Here is a 20,170-nt window from a genome sequence, read left to right as displayed (position 1 = left end):
TTTCAAGAGTAGCCTGCCTATCAGTATATGACTCAATGTGTGTAACCAATTACGTAACATTTTGTCACTTGCTTTGTACTCCCACAGTGCTGTTGCCTTTGAGGAATTATTCTGCAAGCCTCCATTGGTGTAAAGATTAAATGCTGCCTTCTTACTTCTTCCTTTGGGTTTGGTTTGGTTTGGCTTGGCTTGGGAATTTTCCTGCAACAATGGTTCTTGGAAGAAATAAGAGAAATGTCCCTATACTGATGCCCCTATCCTAATGTATACTGTGAAAATAAGGACCAAACTATAGCAATGTCCAGATCAAAGCAGAGGAGCATGGGAACTAGGGACACGCTGCCCTGGATGTGGCCTAGGGACATCTACCAGCTTTTTAGGACCCCTCCTGGCCACCTTGCTGCTGTACCCACTATAACATGGGACATGTAGCAGCCACTCCCATTGGGTAACAGAGAACATGCAACAGTGCCCATATTGAAATGAAAGGCTGGTGCAGCTGTAGCTCTTCGAGGGGGAGAACCACAGAAACTCCTGTGATCCACGCCATGTTGGAACTTAGGACACTGGGAAACAAGCAACCAGCTCGCCTCCCTGGTAAGCAGCTGTGGTATGGCAGGCTGCAGCCCCTCCAGGGGGAGAACCACCAGTGTCTCCTGAGATCTGCACCACGTTGTAAATTAGGGCACTGGGAAATCAAGCAATCAGCCTGCCTCCCTGCTAAGCAATAGTAAGCCTACTGGTGCATGGGCTGAGAGTCAAACATCCCACTTCCCCTGCACCCCATTAGCAAATGGAAACCAGAGAGCTGAGCATTTCTTGGGAGACTGACCATATGCAATATAGCAAATAAGGGGGATTTCCTTCTACCATCTCTTTGAAGGCAAATATTTTTACTACTGTTTGGCTTTATTCTGATTAATGGTACTGCTCTATTCAATATTCTGTTTAGATAAGTTCTATAATGTTCTGTATTTCATTTTATTTTGCTATATGTGATTGAAAGAACAACTATTGTGAAGATAACAAGATATGGTGTGATTCCTATTACTGTTATCCCGGTAACCGGCTGTCAAGTTCTGTACCAATTTCACTACATCATCTCAATTGGCTTTGTTCTGTCTTGTTCTGTTGTATTTTACTACCTTAAAAATAAAATAAAGAAAGAAAATAAAATAAAGAAAGGCTGGGGCAGGAACACAACTTCTGAAGCAGTCTATGACTTTACCATCACAGATATTACATGCCCAAAGACAATATGCACAAATATCAGCAAAGAAAGTCCAAAAACAGTCAGATCAAACTAGCCCTCTTAGTCAGAAGGAGGCCAGAGCACAAATACCAGAGGGCTCTATCTTTTGTGAACAAGAGGTCAAACAGAGCCAGGTTAATGCAAAGAAGAGTATTAGACAAAAAGGAAGAAAATCTGAAAGTCTGATCATTTCACACATACACACAAAAGACTGAATAACCCCAAATAAGGGTATTTAAACCCAAAGAACTAAGTCATTTTACTTTTCACGTGTAAGTACATTTCATATACTCCCACACAACACTGTTCTCAGTTGATCTAAATTGGACTCCTCTTAACTATTATATCAGTTGTAGACAACACTGATTACATTTCTTTCTTGATACTAGTTTTCACTTTAAAAAAAAAGCTCTGCTACATTTCTTTTCTCCAAAGAGCAATTACACTAAAATATATGAAAACTGATTCTATGTATTGTCAAAAGGTCAAATGTGTTTTCATTTAAAAATCTAAACAAATATTTTTTCTTCCTTTTTTTGTGTACTGGGGATCAAACTCATGACCTCTCCTTGCCAGCTAAGCGCTTATGCTGCTGAGCTAAACTCTTGGCTACTAAAAAGTTTTAATTCAAAGAAATTAGAAAACAAAGATGCTATTTCTTTAATTAATGGAGATCTGAAATTGCTTATGTTCTTGGTTTGTTTGGGAGACAGCTGACTTCAGCAAGAGGCTGATTTTAGACCTCATTACAGCTTTTCACTTTCATGTACACGAAAAGCCAACGGGACAAGAAGATACTTTTCATAGAAGCAAATAGGACACCATGCAGATCAAAAGAGATTGGTGTCATTTCTTGTACTTGCATCCAATTTCCAAGCTGTGGGAACCAAGAACCAAGAATGAACATTTGCTTTACACTAGTAAACCTGCTAGTTTCTCCTTTAAAATTCTGTAAGACAAGGAGAGGAGAGCCCCTTTAAACTTCCCTTCCTCATACAGATCCCAGGAAAAGTAGGGATCACGCTTCCCATTTGAATTAACTGTATCCTAATCTAAAATCAAGATATGTAAACAGGGACAGAGGGATATTCTTATATCTCAGATGACATAGTATAAACATTTTAGCTACATTACCTTGAGTAACCATAACATACCACTAAATACTTTTTTAAATCAATGTAAGGTTTTGTGTTATAATTGTGATGGTTGTAAGCAGTTTGCTGAGACATGAACGAAAATGTTTAGAGCAACAGTGTTTGACATAGTCACAAATGCAAAATAATCCAATTATTTTGTCCATAATAGGAACGATATAACATATGGTGCATTCATGAAAATGACATACATAAATAAAAATTAATGAACCAAAATTAAATGCAACAACATAGATACACTGAATAAATAAAACATTGAATGACAGAACCATGACTAAAAAGGAAAAAAAAGAATATATGACTCTATACAAAATTCAAAGACAGGCAAAATGGACCTGCCATGGGTAGTCTGAGAAAATCCCAACCTTCCCACAAAACAGATACACTAAGATCAGTCACGGAAGGAATTTTCAGGACACATAAGCATGTGGGTAGTTTTATTAAGCAGACTTAAAGACTAAAGCCCTAACACTCAGAAGGGAGTGTAGGCTCTGTGTTTAGGACTGGAAATCTGTGGAATTTGTCAATCTGTAAAGACCATAGGCCCAATTTGCAGATGAAATGCAATGGCCTATTCTACAGGTGAAAGGTCTGTTTTAAAGGAGAAAAGTACAGACATAATCTATTATAATTTTAATATTTAAGACTTTAGGAATGAATTTCCTAGAAGGGAAAAAAGGCATTGAAACCTGGGTAATTTTGATTGTGTCCTAAAACTGCCATTTTCTCAAAAGTGCAATTTTAAAACTATGATTTTCCTTGTCTCCTTTTTACCTATCTTTCTTTCTTTTATTTTATCTCAAATCTCTGGTATTAGGAGTCATGACAGAGTTTTTCACTGGTAGGGATTCACAAGAGGGTTAGTCGGGACAGTGGCTATAGAGAGAGAACATGGGGTTCCTCTTGTTTCTTCTTTAAGTGCTAAGCTAGTGAGTTCATTTGTGAACATACTTTGACATATAAACATATACAGATAGAGGGATGATGATGATAGATAGATGATAGATAATGTGTAACATTTAAATAAAATTTATCTTAAAATATTCATGCGGGTAGTATGTCCTATTTCCTAGTTGCCTAATGGAAAATAAATTTATAAAATTTCTATTGGTCAAAGAAAACTGGAAGTATCAAATTTGGTATTTTCCCGCCCTTACAAACACATTTTTCCAACCGCATCTCTTTGACATCCACAGTAAATACACATGCAAAAGTGCTCACACACATACAGTTAGCTGCCATCCAGGAGATACTCATTTCAGTTACTTGCAATCTGCCTGGTTCTTTTTGCTCTCATTACCAAGCCAAGTTGCCACACAGCTATACTAAACAAGCTATAGAGGTAGTCTAGAAAGACTGAGAAGATACTCCAATTTTTTTCTATGAATATTCTCGTTCCAGGATTCAGTTATTTCATTCAAGTTGTCCTAAGTATAAAATAAACCTCGAGAAGCTACCAGAGGCAAAAGAATCAATTTGTTAACATTTATTGAAAAGTCTTACTAACATATATTTAGATGTAGGTTCAACTGGTAATTTCTTCTTCCATTCCTTTAAATTATATGCAGTTGCAAAGTTGTTTATAGCTTGCCTTCAGCTTTGTTCTGCTGTGCTTGTCAGTGATAAATTTTTTAAATTGTATTTTAAAGCCTGACTTTAGGTAAATTTTGATGCATAACACAGTACGTATTTTATAAAATGTTCTTGATTAAAGAAATTTGTTTCTAAGTTATCCATTCCTTTTGCATATACTCAATTGATATGATAAAATTTTCAATCTTTCTGTGAAACCTTGATAATTAATAGGAGGAAGTACATGTTATAAAGCTTTTGATGAAATCTGAGAGTACAAAATGAAGCAACCAAGTTTAAGTGTAAAAAAAATTTTTTGAGTAAAGTAACTAAAAGTATTAAATTTTTAATGAAGGATTGTACATAAGAAAAGTATAAATGATAAAATTGTGCTTCTACTATGGAAATACTGTGATAAAAATATGATCTCTAGAATTATATTTCTTTTTATTAACTATTTCACAGCTGATAAGTATGATTACTAAGTCAATGTGGGCTTTGGTCATGATTTGCACACAGTATATTGAATTTATTCAACACATGATCCTTCAATACACACACATTGGACAGGTTACCATGGTACCTCGGCAGACACCGAGGTAGGTTGAAGTGAGATAAAGTAAAGGAATGATGTCCCCAGTGAACTTGCATACTATTAGAGGTAAGGGATCTGTAAATATAGCAATTTTGAAGAAATGTACATAGCTTTCTTGGTATGCAATGATACAAAAAATAAAACATAGACCATATGTTTAAGGTGTCAGAATTAAGACTGCCTTTTAACAAGATTCTAACAAATCCATGTGGAAGGAAGGACTGAGATTAATTAATCAACAAAACACAATGGGGATATTTCAACCAATGAAAAGAGCCTCTGAGTAAGAGCACATGTCCAACTTACTGCTCCTTCCAATGATATTTATGCATGAATTTCAATTTTCACATGAATGTGACTCTCAAACAGGTGGATACTACATGCAGTTCCTCAAAACAGGCCCATGATTTCATGCAGTTGAGCAGCAAGAGACGTGGTTAAAGTAACTGGCAGAAACCAAATCTTAAAAGGTCTTGTGGTTAAAAGATAAAAGATAAAGAGTATCTTTATCCTGAAGGTTATTGATCCAAAATCATCAAATGACAGCTGAAAGGTAAATTAGTATTTAAATATAACCTTACTCCTAAACTCATGCTCTTACCTACTATCTACTTTGCGCAGAAATTCATTTTAGGAAGATACTATCAATATGTACAGGGCTGTGGAGGAAGAATGGGATTATACAGTCAGAGCACAGAGGATGCCCTCATGGTGACTGAGATGCTAAGGCCCTGCACGGGAAAGGGAATAGAGGAGGCTGAGGATTCAGGGGACAGGAATTAAAAGCTAGCTCACAGATTGAAGGATATTCAAAACACAGCTCCACAAAATCAGACATTAAATCAGTTCTATGTTACCATAAAGAAATCTTTAGGATCAGGTAGACTAGGGTCCACCCTAGCTCTCTGATTTAGCAGGTACCCTTAGAGTATTAATCCCCATCACTAGTTATGTGTGAAATGGGAGCAAGGACGTTCAAGCTCACAGAGATATTCTGAAATTAAATGAAGGAAAGAACTTTATAATATCCATCACAATGCCTAACACACAGTAAGCATTCTCACACTAATTTTTACTAAAAATTGGACAAATGTGGCTCTTTACAAAAGTAGAATATGTTATTCTAATTTTCTCTCTCTCTCTGCCTCTCTGTGTCTTTCTGTCTCTCTCTCTCTCTCTCTCTCTCTCTCTCTCTCTCTCTCTCTCTCTCTCTCTCTCTCTCTCCCTCTCTCTCCACCCCCCCGCCCTTCCTGTCTCCTTTATTTCCCTCCCTCCCTCCCAAAAGACCATTCTGCTTGAGTTAGTGTATCTTTTGCTACTGCCATCACCTGTGGACATCAGACTCCAGTTTGTTGGCCTTTCAACAGGGAGTTTCTGGGGAATTTCTAAAACTTTGGTCCTGAACAGGCACAGTATTTTTTATCGCTTCCATTCTGTGGCTTCCAGATACTTATTCTGACCAGCTACTAAATCTTTTGACTTTCAGGTATACAGACAGTGTTGTGAAATATGACCCTAATCCTATAAGACTAGCTAATAAATACCCTCTGATATTGTATCGTATCTCTAATAAAATATAAAAACATATATATATATCTCACTAGATATACATGTGAGAAATTAGTAAGGAAGTATAACTAGGAAATATCTGTGTGATAAAGATATTGCTGATGAGTTACTTTTTACAAGATATAAATTTAAAACATTTATTTTGTTGTTGTTGTTTTAAAGAGACCAAAACAAAACAAAGCAAACCAAAACAAAACAGAACAAAGTAGAGCAGAGTAAAACAATACAAATAACACAGGATTTCAGAAAAAGACAGCAGGAAATCAACAGTGGCTACCATAATGTGTCTTGTGTTCTTCAAAGTAGTTGTCCATACCTTCACACACAATAAGTTAATTCACATCAAAATTGTATAAAAGCAATCAAAACACAAGAATGAGAGCCTTGAGGGCTTTCAAGACCAGATAGTAGGAAATAAATAATAGCTATCATAATGTCTCTTATTTTCTTCAAAATAGCTCTCCATATCTTCATACATTTCAGAATCAAATAATTGAAAATAGACGAAAGCCAATCAAAACCAAGAATAAAATCATTATTGGCTTTTGAATCAAAATTATAGAAAATCATCACTGGTTACCATGGTGTCTCATTTTCTTCAGTGTGTGTTGTTCATATTACCACACATACTAAAATCAATTCTTATAAACTCTTTAGGTAAATTTCTACACATATATAAACATATACATTTACATCTATCTTTTCTGTATTAGAGGAAAAAACAAAACAATGAATAGATAATTACATCTAAGACCTCAAAACAATAACAATGTAAGCTTTCACAACAAAGTGGTAGGAACATATTTTGTTATTTGCATGGTTTTCTTCATAAGTCTTATTTGAATTACTAGATATAATCATGAAAATGTATTTAATGCTATGGATGATATCTTTTTTGTTCCTAGAATTAGTAGGACAATCATCTTAGTAATCTTAAGTGTATATATACAAATTTTTATCTTATTTTGTTTCTTGTCCTTCTTTGCTCTTTTTCCCTGTCTGAGTTATTTTTTTCCTATTTAAGCAGTTTTTTTACCCTTTCATAATACTTATTGAAGATTTTGTATCTTATCTACTCTTTCAATTTCTTACACCATGGAAACAACACGGTATTTACATATGTGAGTTTGATTTATTTCACTTACGAGTACGGTCTCAAGTTGTATCCATTCTTTGCACTACAATTTAAACAGATAGTTCTTTTTTGGAGAATTAACCTCTGTACATGTGGCCTTTTGTCAATTTTTATAAATAAATTCTATTATGATACATACACATAAAGAAGAATATATAAAACACTGTGTATGGTTTAAAAGTAAAGTCAGCACACATGGAACTATCTCTGAGGCTAAGACAGAACTTTTGTTTCACAGCTAAATCACATCCCATCCAATCACAACTCACCATTTGAGCCTAAAATTATTCATTTCATGATTTCTGTGTTAAACATTTCCTTGTTTTTATAATTTTGCCTTTCTTTTTTAATGGTTCAAAACATTTAAATTTCTTTCGATGCTTTACTTTTGCTTCTTATATATGGGATCTAGCCCATCTACTTTTCTGAAGATTAGATAATTGCTCAATATTATGCTTATCGGTGCTATTGTACATAACAACTATACTCAGGTTTTAGAATCGGGGGCAATGCTAAACTCTTAAATGAACTAGGGAGCATTTCCCTTTCTGTCTCTCCAGAGCATTTAGAATTGCTTCACTCTTAGAAAATTTAAAGAATGTTCAAGAAATAATTCTATTGTACTATTTGACTTTTTAATGTAGGATTTTAACATAATTTAAATTTTAATTATTATAAATATTTCAGTGTTATACATATCAAAAGACAAACTTACTTGGCTCCATTACAATGTTTGTCTTCATTTGAGTAGCGCTGATCTTGATTTACACACTTACTCAGAAAAAATAGAATAATTGGTAGAAAAGTTTGGTTTCTTAAAGGTAAAAATTAAAAATTTTCTCATTCCAAATAAGTAAATATAAAAATTAAATGGTCAATAATTTTGAAGTTCTTTTGGAAAGGACTCTTGTGAATATTTTTAGCTTTTTTTTTGGGGGGGGGGAGTGGTACCAGGTATCACACTCACCACTGCATGCTTGCAAAGCAGGCACTAATGCTGCTGAGCTAAATCCGCAGCCCAAGGATATTTTTATCTTTAACATTAAATGATAATGAAGTATCCTTTGAATTCTACATGCTTAGCACATGTGTAAAACATCTCTCTGTCATATCACAATAGCAAAAATTCACTCTGGGATTTCAAATCAGCCCAAGAGCAATAATTCTAATCCCCAGGGCTGAGGATTTAGCTCAGTGGCCTAAGTGTCTGCCTGACAAGGGCAAAGTCCTGAGTTTGATCCCTGGTACCAAAAAAAACCAAAATTTTTCCAGCCCCCCAAAATGAGTGAAAAGGTGCACTGAGAGAGATGGAAATAGGAATTTTTATCTATTGTCTTGTCAAATAGAAGCAAAGCAACATTACTGAGGACCATAATGAATATCAGTATCAGAAATTAAACTAAATTATGTTATGAATCTGTGAGTTAATTCCTTGCCTTTAAGTTTTCATGTTCTTACATTTACTCTTTGTAATCCAATTTCATTTTCTTTTAAGCAACATTCTGTATTACATAATTTTTAAAGACTTTATAGAAATCAATGTCCTTCCTGATGGACAGGGTTATTTGACAAGTACTTTACTTGTCTCTAATAAAGTTTGAGTTAGATATTATGCATAGTCATTCAGTAGTTCCAAAGAGTTAAGTAGATTTCATTGAAAAGCCTAAACCTAGATTTCCTCCTACAAAGAAAAATAAAGTGCAATAAAATCATAAACATAATTTTAGCAGGAATTACAAATGCTATCCTTGTTAATCACAAGTACCCCAACAAAAATATAACAATGGAAAAAATTTTTAAATTACATAATGCTATCTTTTTAAAGGGTAAAAAATTCAAAGAACAATCAATCAAACAAATAAAAATAAACATAAAAAATAACAACCACAGCCAAAGGACAATAACATCAACAAAATCATTATTACCACCAGCACCAACAACACCAGCAGCAACAACAAACAACAATGGCACCAAAACAATAGTGACACCAACTTTCAGAACAAGACATAATGCTATTGTGTGGCATTACCATTCATGTAAAGATAAGGTCAATTTGTCCAGACTGTGTTTGTACTATCTTGGAAGAAATAAATCACCTTAAAGTGGCCTATCACTGCCACTATGAGGGTTATAGAACTCTTCAAATTGGGGACTAATTTTTCAAGAGAAAATAATTCCAATCTGAGCTGGATGGAGATTATTTTTGTGATCATAAAGTAACTACCTCACAGTCTTTCAAAACAGAAAAACATTTATGGCACAATGCTGCAGGGTTTTGGTTTTTTTATGCCTTTTCTTGCATCTTTGCAAAAATCTGAATTTAATCCCATGCTCTACAAAGATATGTAATTGAAATCATTTTTTATACTTTAAAAAGCACAGTATCAGAAATTTTGCCCTAAAATTCACGACAGAGGATAAAACAAAACAAAACAAAAAAGTCTTGTTGTAGAAGTACCAATATGCCTCCACAATTACCTTTTCCTAACAAGTGTTTCCAAGTAAAGCTTTGGGATAACTTAAAAAATGAAGAAATACACATGGAAATTTCATGTTCTATCCCTGTTTTCTTATATTCTCTAACCCTATGAATATGGTAAAATTTGTATGAACAGTGCTTTGCCTAATAGAGCCATCTAGCTTTTCTCAAGTTAAAAAATCCTGTTTGACAGAAACAAGCTTGGTTTTATGTAAAGACTTCCTGCTTGATAAAATGTAAATTCCTATCCAAAAGAGGAATGAAATTATACCCACTACCAGAAAGCTCCACTTGCTCTAAAGGATTGAACAATATATACTAGTCTGATCTAGTTTGTCTGATATGAAATGTAGAAAATATTCACATACATAAAGAGGTATAATTATGGCCTTACTGTTAATGATTTTTGTATACTGAAAAGAACCAGATTCATAGTCATCACTTGCAATATTTACTTATTTCAAGAACATAACATCTCCTTTGGAGCTGACATACTCATAACTAAATTTTAGGACTTCAAGGCTGCTGGTCTATGCTCTGTCTAATATTTGTTGATATGTTCCTCCTTCTTTATCTTCTTATGTCTCATCACAGATCTGTAAGTTTTAGAGACTCTAAATGTAACCAATATTGTTTTAAAGTTCAGTAAGTTTATTGAGATAGAAATTGTATACACCTGCCATCCAACAGGTAATCCCTACTTGGCATTCTATAAAATAATGTTAGTCTTTAGTTTGAATGTATTATTTTTCCTGGAAGTTCAATATCCTTTGGGAATTAGGCTTAAATTAATACATGATCTCTTTCCTGAGATCTACAGTCTAGAGGTTAAGAATTCTCCTTGGTTAAGTACCCGCCAAAAGCATTCATGAGTACTGCTCTCCAATTTATGGCAGTAATTTTATGATCGTGAACATACTGATTATCTTTTACAAACTTTCCTTTTCTTATATAGAAATTCTGTACATGGTTGAATTATTTCACTTGCCTATTGAAATTCCAGTATAATGTTATATAGAAGTGATGATTGTAATCGCTGGATTATTGTTGGGAGCCGCGGCCGAGCCCGGTCGCCTTACTTGGCGGACGTGAGGCCTGTAGGAAAGAGCAAAGCCTGAGCTAGATTACCCCTCCCATCGAGTGTGCTAAGATGGCGCTTATCTCCTGCTTCCTGCTTGGTAAACAACCCGCCCTGTAAGATCTCCTGCTTCCTGCTTGGTAAACAACCCGCCCTGTAAGATCTCCTGCTTCCTGCTTGGTAAACAACCCGCCCTGTAAGATCTCCTGCTTCACAACCCGCCCTGTAAGATAGTCTGCCTAGCAACAACTGATGTTAGCCAATCAGCCCGCATCGCGCGCTTTGAACTGATTGGCCACTGTAACCCTATAAAAGTGAGTGCCTCTCCCGCCAAAAAAGAAGAAGCAGAAGAAGCACGCAAGGAGCCGCGGAGAGCGGACCGGTAGAGGCTTCGGGACAGACTGTAGGGAGAAGCACGCAAGGAGCCGCGGAGAGCGGACCGGTAGAGGCTTCGGGACAGACTGTAGGGAGAAGCACGCAAGGAGCCGCGGGGAGCGGACCAACAGAGGCTTCGGCCGGGAGGATTCCCGGGGCAGGCTGTACGGAGAAGGAAAATAAAAGAAAAGGTTGTCCACTGCCAGACTTTGTTGTGTGTCCTTCCTGCCAGCCGGGAGTGACACCGACAGATTATATGATGGTTAACTTTTAGTTTTTTGAGGAACCTTCATATTGTGACTATAATGACTATATTGATGTACATTCCCACCAACACTGTATTTTCCAGCATTTGTCACTTTTATAGTTTCAATATAGTCATTCTAAATGAGGTGAGATACCTCAATTTGGATTGGATTTCAGTTTTTCTAAGGACTAGCCATCTTGAATATTTTTATATTTTTGATCACATATTTATTCTAAAAAGAGCTATTTGGTTGCCTATTTTTATTTTTATTGTTTATCTTCTGTTGCTGAGTTACTTGAGTCCTTTATATATTTCACATATCATCTCCTTACCAAATGAATAAAGGTATTTTGCGCACATTGTATGTTCATTTTGTTACTGGTTTCTGCTGAGGCAGAAGCTTGACATAATCACATTTATTTTTTTCTTTTGTTGGCTATTCTTTTGGAATCTTATCCAAAAGTTCATTGCCAGTTTTGATCGCTTTCCATTTCTATCTGCAACTCTTTATTTGTTTGTTTGTTTGTTTGTTTGTTGCTTTATTTATCTTTGGTACCAGGAATCAAACTCAGGTCATTGCACTTGCCAGATAGGGTCTGTGCCACTGAGCTATATCTCTAGCCATCTCAATGCTAATCTCTTAAAATGTTTCTGACTTACATTGAGGTCTTTGATTCACTTTAAGCTGCTTCATATGTATAGTAAGATATAGACTCTAAATTTCTTCTATACATGAATATCTAGTTTTCTCTGCACCTCTTTTTTAGGAAGCTGTCTATTTTGTAGTATATCTTGGAGGTAAATTTATTGAGATTTGGTTGGTTGTAAATTCATGGATTTATTTCTAGTTTCTTTGTTCTTTATTACATAAATCTATAAATATTTATGCCAATACCATGTACTGATTACTACTCCTTAAGTGTTTTGAAGTCCAGTAGTGTGATGTGATACTCCAGCTTTGTCTCATTTGCTCAAGATGTTGTAGTCAGGGTATGCAAGGGAACACATTTAATGCAGGACATATAATTTGTAGGGCTATTCTTTAATATTCACCCAAAAGTCAAATGCAGAGGAGTGCAAGAGATCTCTTCACATGCTAGAGACCCAAAGAATCTCCCTGAGAACCTGGATCCCATGGCAATATCCTTCATGAGTTTAGCTGGAAGATCTAGAGGCCACAACAATGTCTCAGAAAAGTTTGTAGCAAGAATCTACACTGGAAAGGCCCAAAGATCAGTGGTAGAAGCTGGAAAATGTGCACCAGTGGGGAGAACGGTCTGTGTGTGCAGGCTGAAGGATCTGCATTTGAGCTAGGAAGCAGTGTTCAAAGTCAGCACCAGAGCTTCTTTTTTTAAAATTTTATTTAAAAGGAAAAAGAGAAAAAACAAAACAAAACAAAGCAGTGTAAGGGTACAAGTAATACAGAACTACAAAAAAAAAAAAAGTAAGAAATCACCAGTTAACAGATTACATATCATCCTAGAGATAGTTGCTCAAGTCACAGTATCAAAGCATACAAAGTGGACATTCAAACAGTGAGACTGCAAACAGTTGTGTTCAATGATCCAACCAAAAACATTAATATGGTCAGCTATTTAACACCCCTAAACACACTTGCAGTTGTATCTTTTAGAGCACTTTTTTTCCTTCTGTTTTTTACAACTAAATTTACACATTTTGGGTTTTATTACTCCTTAGTTCTTATTACTTTTGGGGGGGAGAATAAAGTCAAATATGGCAAAACAAAGCTGTCAGTTAAAACCAAGGATAGACATAGCACATGATGTAAAAACAGACTACAAGGTTATCAACAATGGTTACCATAATGTCTCTTGTCTATCTCATTAGGTATTATAAAGTTGAACAAAACAGTAGAGAACAAGACCAATAAAACTTAAACATTGTAAACATTATGGGACTTCCAAACGAGATAATAGTCAAACCAGAATGGGCATCTTAGTGAATCCTTTTGCCTTCAAAGTAGTTGCCTATACCCTCAAACTTGATACTATCATACAGAATGGAACAGAGTCTAATCAGTCAAAACAAGGTCGTGGGAGTATTACAGGACTTCAAAACACGTTAATAGGAAATCAAAACAAGTTACTATTATATATCCTGCTAATTTTTTAAATTTTTCCCCTTAATTAAAAAAACCATAAAAAATAACTAAACAAGTTTTTTAATGAATAAGGGAGAGATTGAGATAAAAGAGGACATAACAATATAAAGCATTACTGTTTCAGCAACCTAGTGCTTCACCACCAAATAACCCGACTTAATAGTAGTTACCATACTGTCTGTCTATTTCCTTGAAATATTTGAATAAAACTTCATATACTATAGCTTCAAATATTTCCATATCAAGAAGCCCAGAATAAAGCCTTTCCAATTAATAAGTGAAAACTTTATAAGGCTTCAAGGCCACATAATGGGGAATCATGATTACCACATATTTTTATATATTTGAATCATTACTTACATTAGGGAAACTATTCGGTATTCACACATGCAAGATTGATTTATTTCACTTATGAGTATGGTCTCAAGCTGTGCCCATTTATTGATAAATATCTCAATGTTATCCTTCTTTATAGCTGAGTAATACTCCATTGTATAGAAATACCACAACTTTTTTATCCATTCCTCAGTTGATGGACAGTTGGGTTGTTTCCAAGATCTGGCGATTATAAATTGTGCTGCTATAAACATAGGTGCACATATATCACTGTGGTATGATGCTTTCAGTTGTTCGGGGAATAAGCCTAGAAGTGGAATAGCTGGAATAAATGGGGCTTCCAATCCCAGCTTTTTGAGAAATCTCCATACTGACCTCCACAAAGGTTGTACCAGTCTACACTCCCACCAACAGTGTAGGAGAGTTCCTTTTTCCCCACAGCCTCTCCAGCACTTGTTGTTGTTGATTTTCTTGATCCTGGCCATTCTTTCAGGAGTGAGATGGAATCTCAGTGTGGTTTTAATTTGCATTTCTCTAATAACCAATGATGATGAACATTTTTTCATGTATTTACTTGCCATTTGTATTTCTTCATCTGAGAATTGCGTATTCATCTCAGATGCCCATTTTTGGATTGGATCTTTGAATTTTGGAGGTCTGAGTTTCTGTAATTCTTTATATGTTTTAGACAAGAGTCCCTTGTCTGAGAGAGAGTTCACTAAAATCTTTTCCCAGTTTGTGGGTTTTCTTTTCACTATGCTGGAGATTTGTTTTGACATGCAGAAACTTTTTAATAAGAAGTGGTCCCAGCTATTGATTCTGGGAAGCATTTCCTGTGCGGTTTGAGTCCTGTTCATGAATTCTCTACCTACACCTATGTCTCCAAGGTTTCCGAAGCCATCCTCAGTGACAGCAAGGACCCACGCTCCTGTCATGCTGAGAGCAATTAAGTTCACATGAGGAAACCAGCGCAACAAGCTTCTCCAGCGAAGGGAGGCCATCTTCCCCTCTAGTTTTCCTTTCATACTGTTGGCAAAAATCTCAATTGAGCCTTCCACACCCAGAACCACACTGACTTGTTTCAGTTGGGTATTACACACTGACCAATACAGATGCCTGTGTCTATTCAGAGATTTTGTGGTTCTGTATAAATTCTAAAATTGTTTTTCCTACTTCTGTGAAGAATGTCATTACTATTTTGATGGAGATTGCATACAATCTGTAAATTACTTCGTGTGATATGGATATTTTACATTCTTTGAAGCTTCCAATCCATAAGTATAGAGACCTTTTCCATTTTCTATATGTTCCCCAGTTTTTCTCATCACTGATTTGTAATTTTAATTTTAAAATTTTCATTGTAGAAATATTTACTTGGTTGTATTTATTTCTTGTTTACCTTTTATGACTATAACTGCTTTCTTGATTTCTTTTTTAGCAAGAGTACTTTATTTTTTATTTTTGTTTTCCAGTACTATATTGAATAAGAGTAGTAAAAGTGTCATCCTTGTATTTTTCCAGATCCTGAGAGAAATACTTTCTGCTTTTCATGCAGTCTGGTGCTGCTGTGGGTTTCTTTTATTATGTTGATGTACATTTTTCTATGCTAGTTCCTTGGGAGGTTTTTATCATGGAAGGATGTTCAGTTTTACTAAACGCTTTCCTACAGCTATTCAGATGATCATACCGCTTTTGTCTTTCATTTTATTGATGTGATATATTACATTTGATGACTTGTGAATGTTCAACCATCTTAACACACCTGAGATAAACCATCCTCAATCATAGTGTATCATCTTTGTGATACATGCTTGAATTTAGTTTGCCAATATTTTGTTGAGAGTTTTTGACATCTATTTGCATCAGAGATACTGATTTGTAGTTTTCTTCTCTTTTCTTTCTTTCCTTCATTCCTTCCGTAATACTCCTCCCTTGCCCCATCCTCTCTTCTCTTCTCCTTTTTTTTCTTGCTACTTTGCAATAGTTTAAGAATTATTAATAATTATTCTTCAAAGGCTTAGTAAAATTTGGCTGTGACTTTTCCAGGCACAAGCTTTTCTTTGACAGGCAACTTTGAACTATTAAATCAGTTGCATTATTCATTATTGGCATATTCAGGATTTCTGTTTCCATGACTCATTTTTATTAGATCATACCAGACCTGGGGATGTATTTATTTCTTTTAGGTTTTCTAGTTTGTTGACAAATATTTGTTTACTATAGTCTCTAATGATCGTTGGTGCATCAGTCATAATTTTATCCATGTTTTTACTTATTTTTATTTTTCTGCTTTTCCTTGCTTAATCAAACTGAAAGCCTGTGAATTTTCTCCATCTTTTCAATAAATATATTCTTTGTTTCATTGACCTTTTTTAGTCTCTATTTTGTTTCTTCCTGCTCTGAACTTTGTCTCTTTTTTTCATTAATTAATTTAGAGCTAGATTTATTCTTGCTTTTCTAGTTCTGTGATTTAGATGTAGGATATTTATCTAGATCTACTAGTTTTTTGTATATTGTGTTTTTTTCATTAATTTGGGGGTACTGCAGTTTTCATTTTATTGTATTTTCATTTTCATTGGTTTTAAATTTCCCCTTTGATTTCTGTGATGATTCATTATTCAAGGAATGTTGATTTAGTTCTCATCATTTGTATAATTTCTAATTTTCCTCTTGTTGAATTTTAATTTCAGTTCATTATGGCTAAAGAAAATAGATATGATGATAGATTTCTGAAATTTTGTTAAGACTTTTTGTAGCCTAACATAAGGTATATCATGTGTTGATGAAAAGGGTTCACATCCCCAACTATTACTTTCAATCTGTCTGTCTCTATCTCTATCTCTCCTTCTCTCTCTCTCTTTTCACATCTAATAATGTCTTTTTATACAATTGGGTAACCTAGCCTTAGGCACAGGTAGATTTTAAATTATTATATCCTCTTGATCTCTTGTTTTCTTGATCTCTTAGTCACTGCATTTCCCATCTTTTGTTTCTTTTTTACAGTTCTCTTTTTTAAAAAAATCTAGCTTATCTGACTATAAGTATCCACATTAAGGTTAACAGATGACATGATTGACTTGGGAGCTACCTAGAGAATTAGTAAAACACACTTCTGGGGTTACGGATGAGTCAGAAAAACATGGTCTAAGTCTGGTCACTGGCTCCTTCCTCTCTGCTCTGCTTTCCAGCCACTGTGAGCAGAGCAGCTGTGCTGTCCCTTACCGTGCTACCCTGAGTGGACCCACAGAAGCCAGGGGCAAAAATAAAACTCTCTTCCTTTAAGTTTCCAGGTAGTTTCTCAGTGACATGAAGTTGACTAAACAATAAATAGCCACCTACTCACTTTTAATTTCTATTGGTATGAAATACATTCATCCACCCCTTCACTATTAATCTGTGCTAACTTCAGTGGTTACTGCAATTACTGTATATTAAATTGATAGTTACTATATATTAAATTGAATTAAATTGAATATTGCCAAAAAGTCAAGATGTTAAAAGCTTAGTCTGCAGTCTGGGGTGCTGTTGCTGGGCGGTAGAATCTTTAATGTGTGGGTCTGGTGGGAGGTTTCAGCTCGCTAAAGGTTGCACTCAGTTAAAGCACTGTGAGCCCAGTTTCCTCCTCCTCTTCTCTTTTACTCTGTCCCTCCATGAAGCTAATGGTTTTGCTTCACTTTCCATTTCCTGCCATGATATACTACCCAGCTACAGACCCAAAAGCAGTGGGGCCAATCAGTCATGAGCTAAAGCCTCTGAAACTATGAGCCAAAAAGTAAATGAAAGGCAGAAATTTTGTGAAGCAGTCAAGGATTTAACAACTGAGCAGGTCATGCATCTGGGCTGTTAGTCTTGGGCATAGAAAACTACGTTAAAGGGTAGAGGGTTAATAAGATCTGAGTTGCAGTGCCACACAAACTCTTCCTATTTAAAAGAATAGGTTTAACAACTTTTAATATATAAGGGGTATGTAACTCTGCCAAAGCTTCTGACCACATAACATATTCCATTTAGCATACCCAGATATATTTTCTTCAGTTCCTAGAAGGACTCTCCTGCCTCCAAGAGGAAAGAGTGTTACACATGTCTATTCTAGGGAACCCTGCAGTACCAAGACTATTTTGTATGGGGTTACCTGGTGTGGGAGCATGTACTTCAGGACTGCTAAGTATAGAAATACCCATAACAGGAAGTAAAGAGAATGCTTCCTGACTGTAGACTTAAATTATGCCAACTAGGGTCCTCCATTTAACTTCCCTGGTAATCTTGGTGGGTTAAACACCTTTAAGCCACCACTTCCTTCTACATAATTAGGGGAAACCTTTGATAATGCTATTCCTTGTACTCTGTCAGTTGGAAATGATGGTTTGCCTGATTCAAGACCAGAAGCTCCAGCTTTTGGAAATGAACTGATAGACTAGGTGACCCCTATGCCTTTAAAATTGGTCTCTTTGGTCTTGTAATACTCCTGGATGTGTAAATGAGCTACCAAAATTTGGAATAAGCCCTGACCCAATCTATATTGCTGATTCCCCTAGCTTTAGGTATAGCTCTGGAAAACCAGAATATGCAGTAACTAAAGTACAAGAGGGATGGAAAAATGAGTAGGAAGTATGTTAAAAAATGATGCCTGAAATCTCCCCAAACTGAGGAAAGATGTAAACCCAAGGCCTAGGAATTTATTATTCCTCCATCTATTCCTTCAGCTAGAGCGTTCCCCTCAGTGGTACACCACAAAGCACTTCAGCCAGAAATAGTGATCACAAACTGACATGGCCCCCTGGTTCAGTTACAAACACCCTCTTTCGCCACCTAAAAACATCACTGCTCTATCCCACCCACCTGTGGGACTGACTGGTCAGAAACCACCTTTAATTCTCCCTTTCATGGAAGAGGAAGATGGGAAAATTCCGAAGCCAGATATACTCCAGGTTCACTGGGGTGAGAGCAGCTCAGGGAGAATAGTAAATTGGCTTCTTCTGAAAAACTTTTCAGCCAAGATCAAAGGTTCAACTCTACCCACTGAATGCAGCATGGCCCTGATAATAGGGCCCTCCTAAACCTCTCTCATGGAAATTCTCTGGTCCATTACAGTTCAAAAAAAGAGGTTGTGAAGGCACAAAGACTCTGCACGTGCGTGTAGTGGAGAAAACTACTGTTCTTGCTGAGTTTGCCAGTGAAGAGATAGGTCATTTCCTTGCACAAAGTCAGTCCCTGCCCCCCTTTCCGACTGGCAGTCTCTAGAGTCCAGTTGGAGATAGCTGGGCTCCTGTAACTGTTCCCATTCATTCTCCAACCAGAATGATTTTAATCACTGGAATACTGATGGGTTGTCAAGAACTAACTGTGGAGACCTTCAGGGCACTTTACTGTGGGAAACTCCACATTACTCCACAAGACTGTGGGAGAATTAACAGTCCACCCTCCATTAGCTCTTTTTGTTCATTATCTGGATCAGGGTGGAGAATCCATGTAACGGTGTAGATGCAGCCTAAACAACTGTGACCTCAACATGTGAAAGAAAGGACCAGGAAGTTGGGCTCCCTACCTGCAGCCAGGAGCCAGCTGTGGAAATTGCTCTTCTCTGGACACTTTCCATTGTTTTCCACAAAACATATCAGTTTGAATATTTGAATTATTCAGGCCTATACTGATAGAGCCCTGCCTGGAATTTGTCATGGTGATGATGCAATGCTGAATCATCATGGTGCTTAACTCCTTTTCCCAGAAGCCCCCATGGGCTCTTCCTCCCAAAAGCCATCATGGTGCTTAACTCCTTTTCCCAGAAGCCCCCATGGGCTCTTCCTCCCAAAAGTCTTTACCAAAGCTCATGCATGTAAAGATTTACCCAATCCCCTGCACTCTCACAGAGTAAATTAGCTTACATCCCCAAAGCCCTTCGCCCACCAAAGCCTAGATAAAGCAACTCCATCCTTTGTCTGCAGAGAGCCACCCCAGCCTTCTTTGTGGTGACTCCCTCCATGCCCTCATTAAACTCTATTATCTAGTTGTCTCCTTTCTCTTAATATTCTGCATTGCTCTAGATTGGGTACAAAGTTTTAACCCAATCATGTATTATAGTGTGAAAAAATATCTATTTATACTCCCAAATGGCACCATACATGCTAAACTGTGTACAGTGAGCTCACTTGTATATATTCATGCTTAGCTTTTGGACTCTTTCTTTTTTCCTTCCCCTCTACCCTATAGTTTTGCAAAACCAATTTTTGGGTTGATAATATATGATCTTTTAGCTTTT

General features: G+C 36.1%; 1 pseudogene; it reads left to right on the top strand.

The window, feature by feature from the left end:
- Positions 1-19,325, top strand: part of LOC100717008 (trinucleotide repeat-containing gene 6A protein-like) — a 43,369-nt pseudogene extending 24,044 nt beyond the window's left edge.
- Positions 19,326-20,170: the final 845 nt, after the last annotated feature.

This window comes from Cavia porcellus, unplaced genomic scaffold (assembly GCF_034190915.1).
Source record: "Cavia porcellus strain 051 isolate PalLab524CR breed Dunkin Hartley unplaced genomic scaffold, mCavPor4.1 scaffold_1, whole genome shotgun sequence".
Lineage (NCBI taxonomy): Eukaryota > Metazoa > Chordata > Mammalia > Rodentia > Caviidae > Cavia > Cavia porcellus.
The sequence above is the reverse complement of the archived record's forward strand: the minus strand, read 5'-3'. Positions and strand labels throughout refer to the sequence as shown.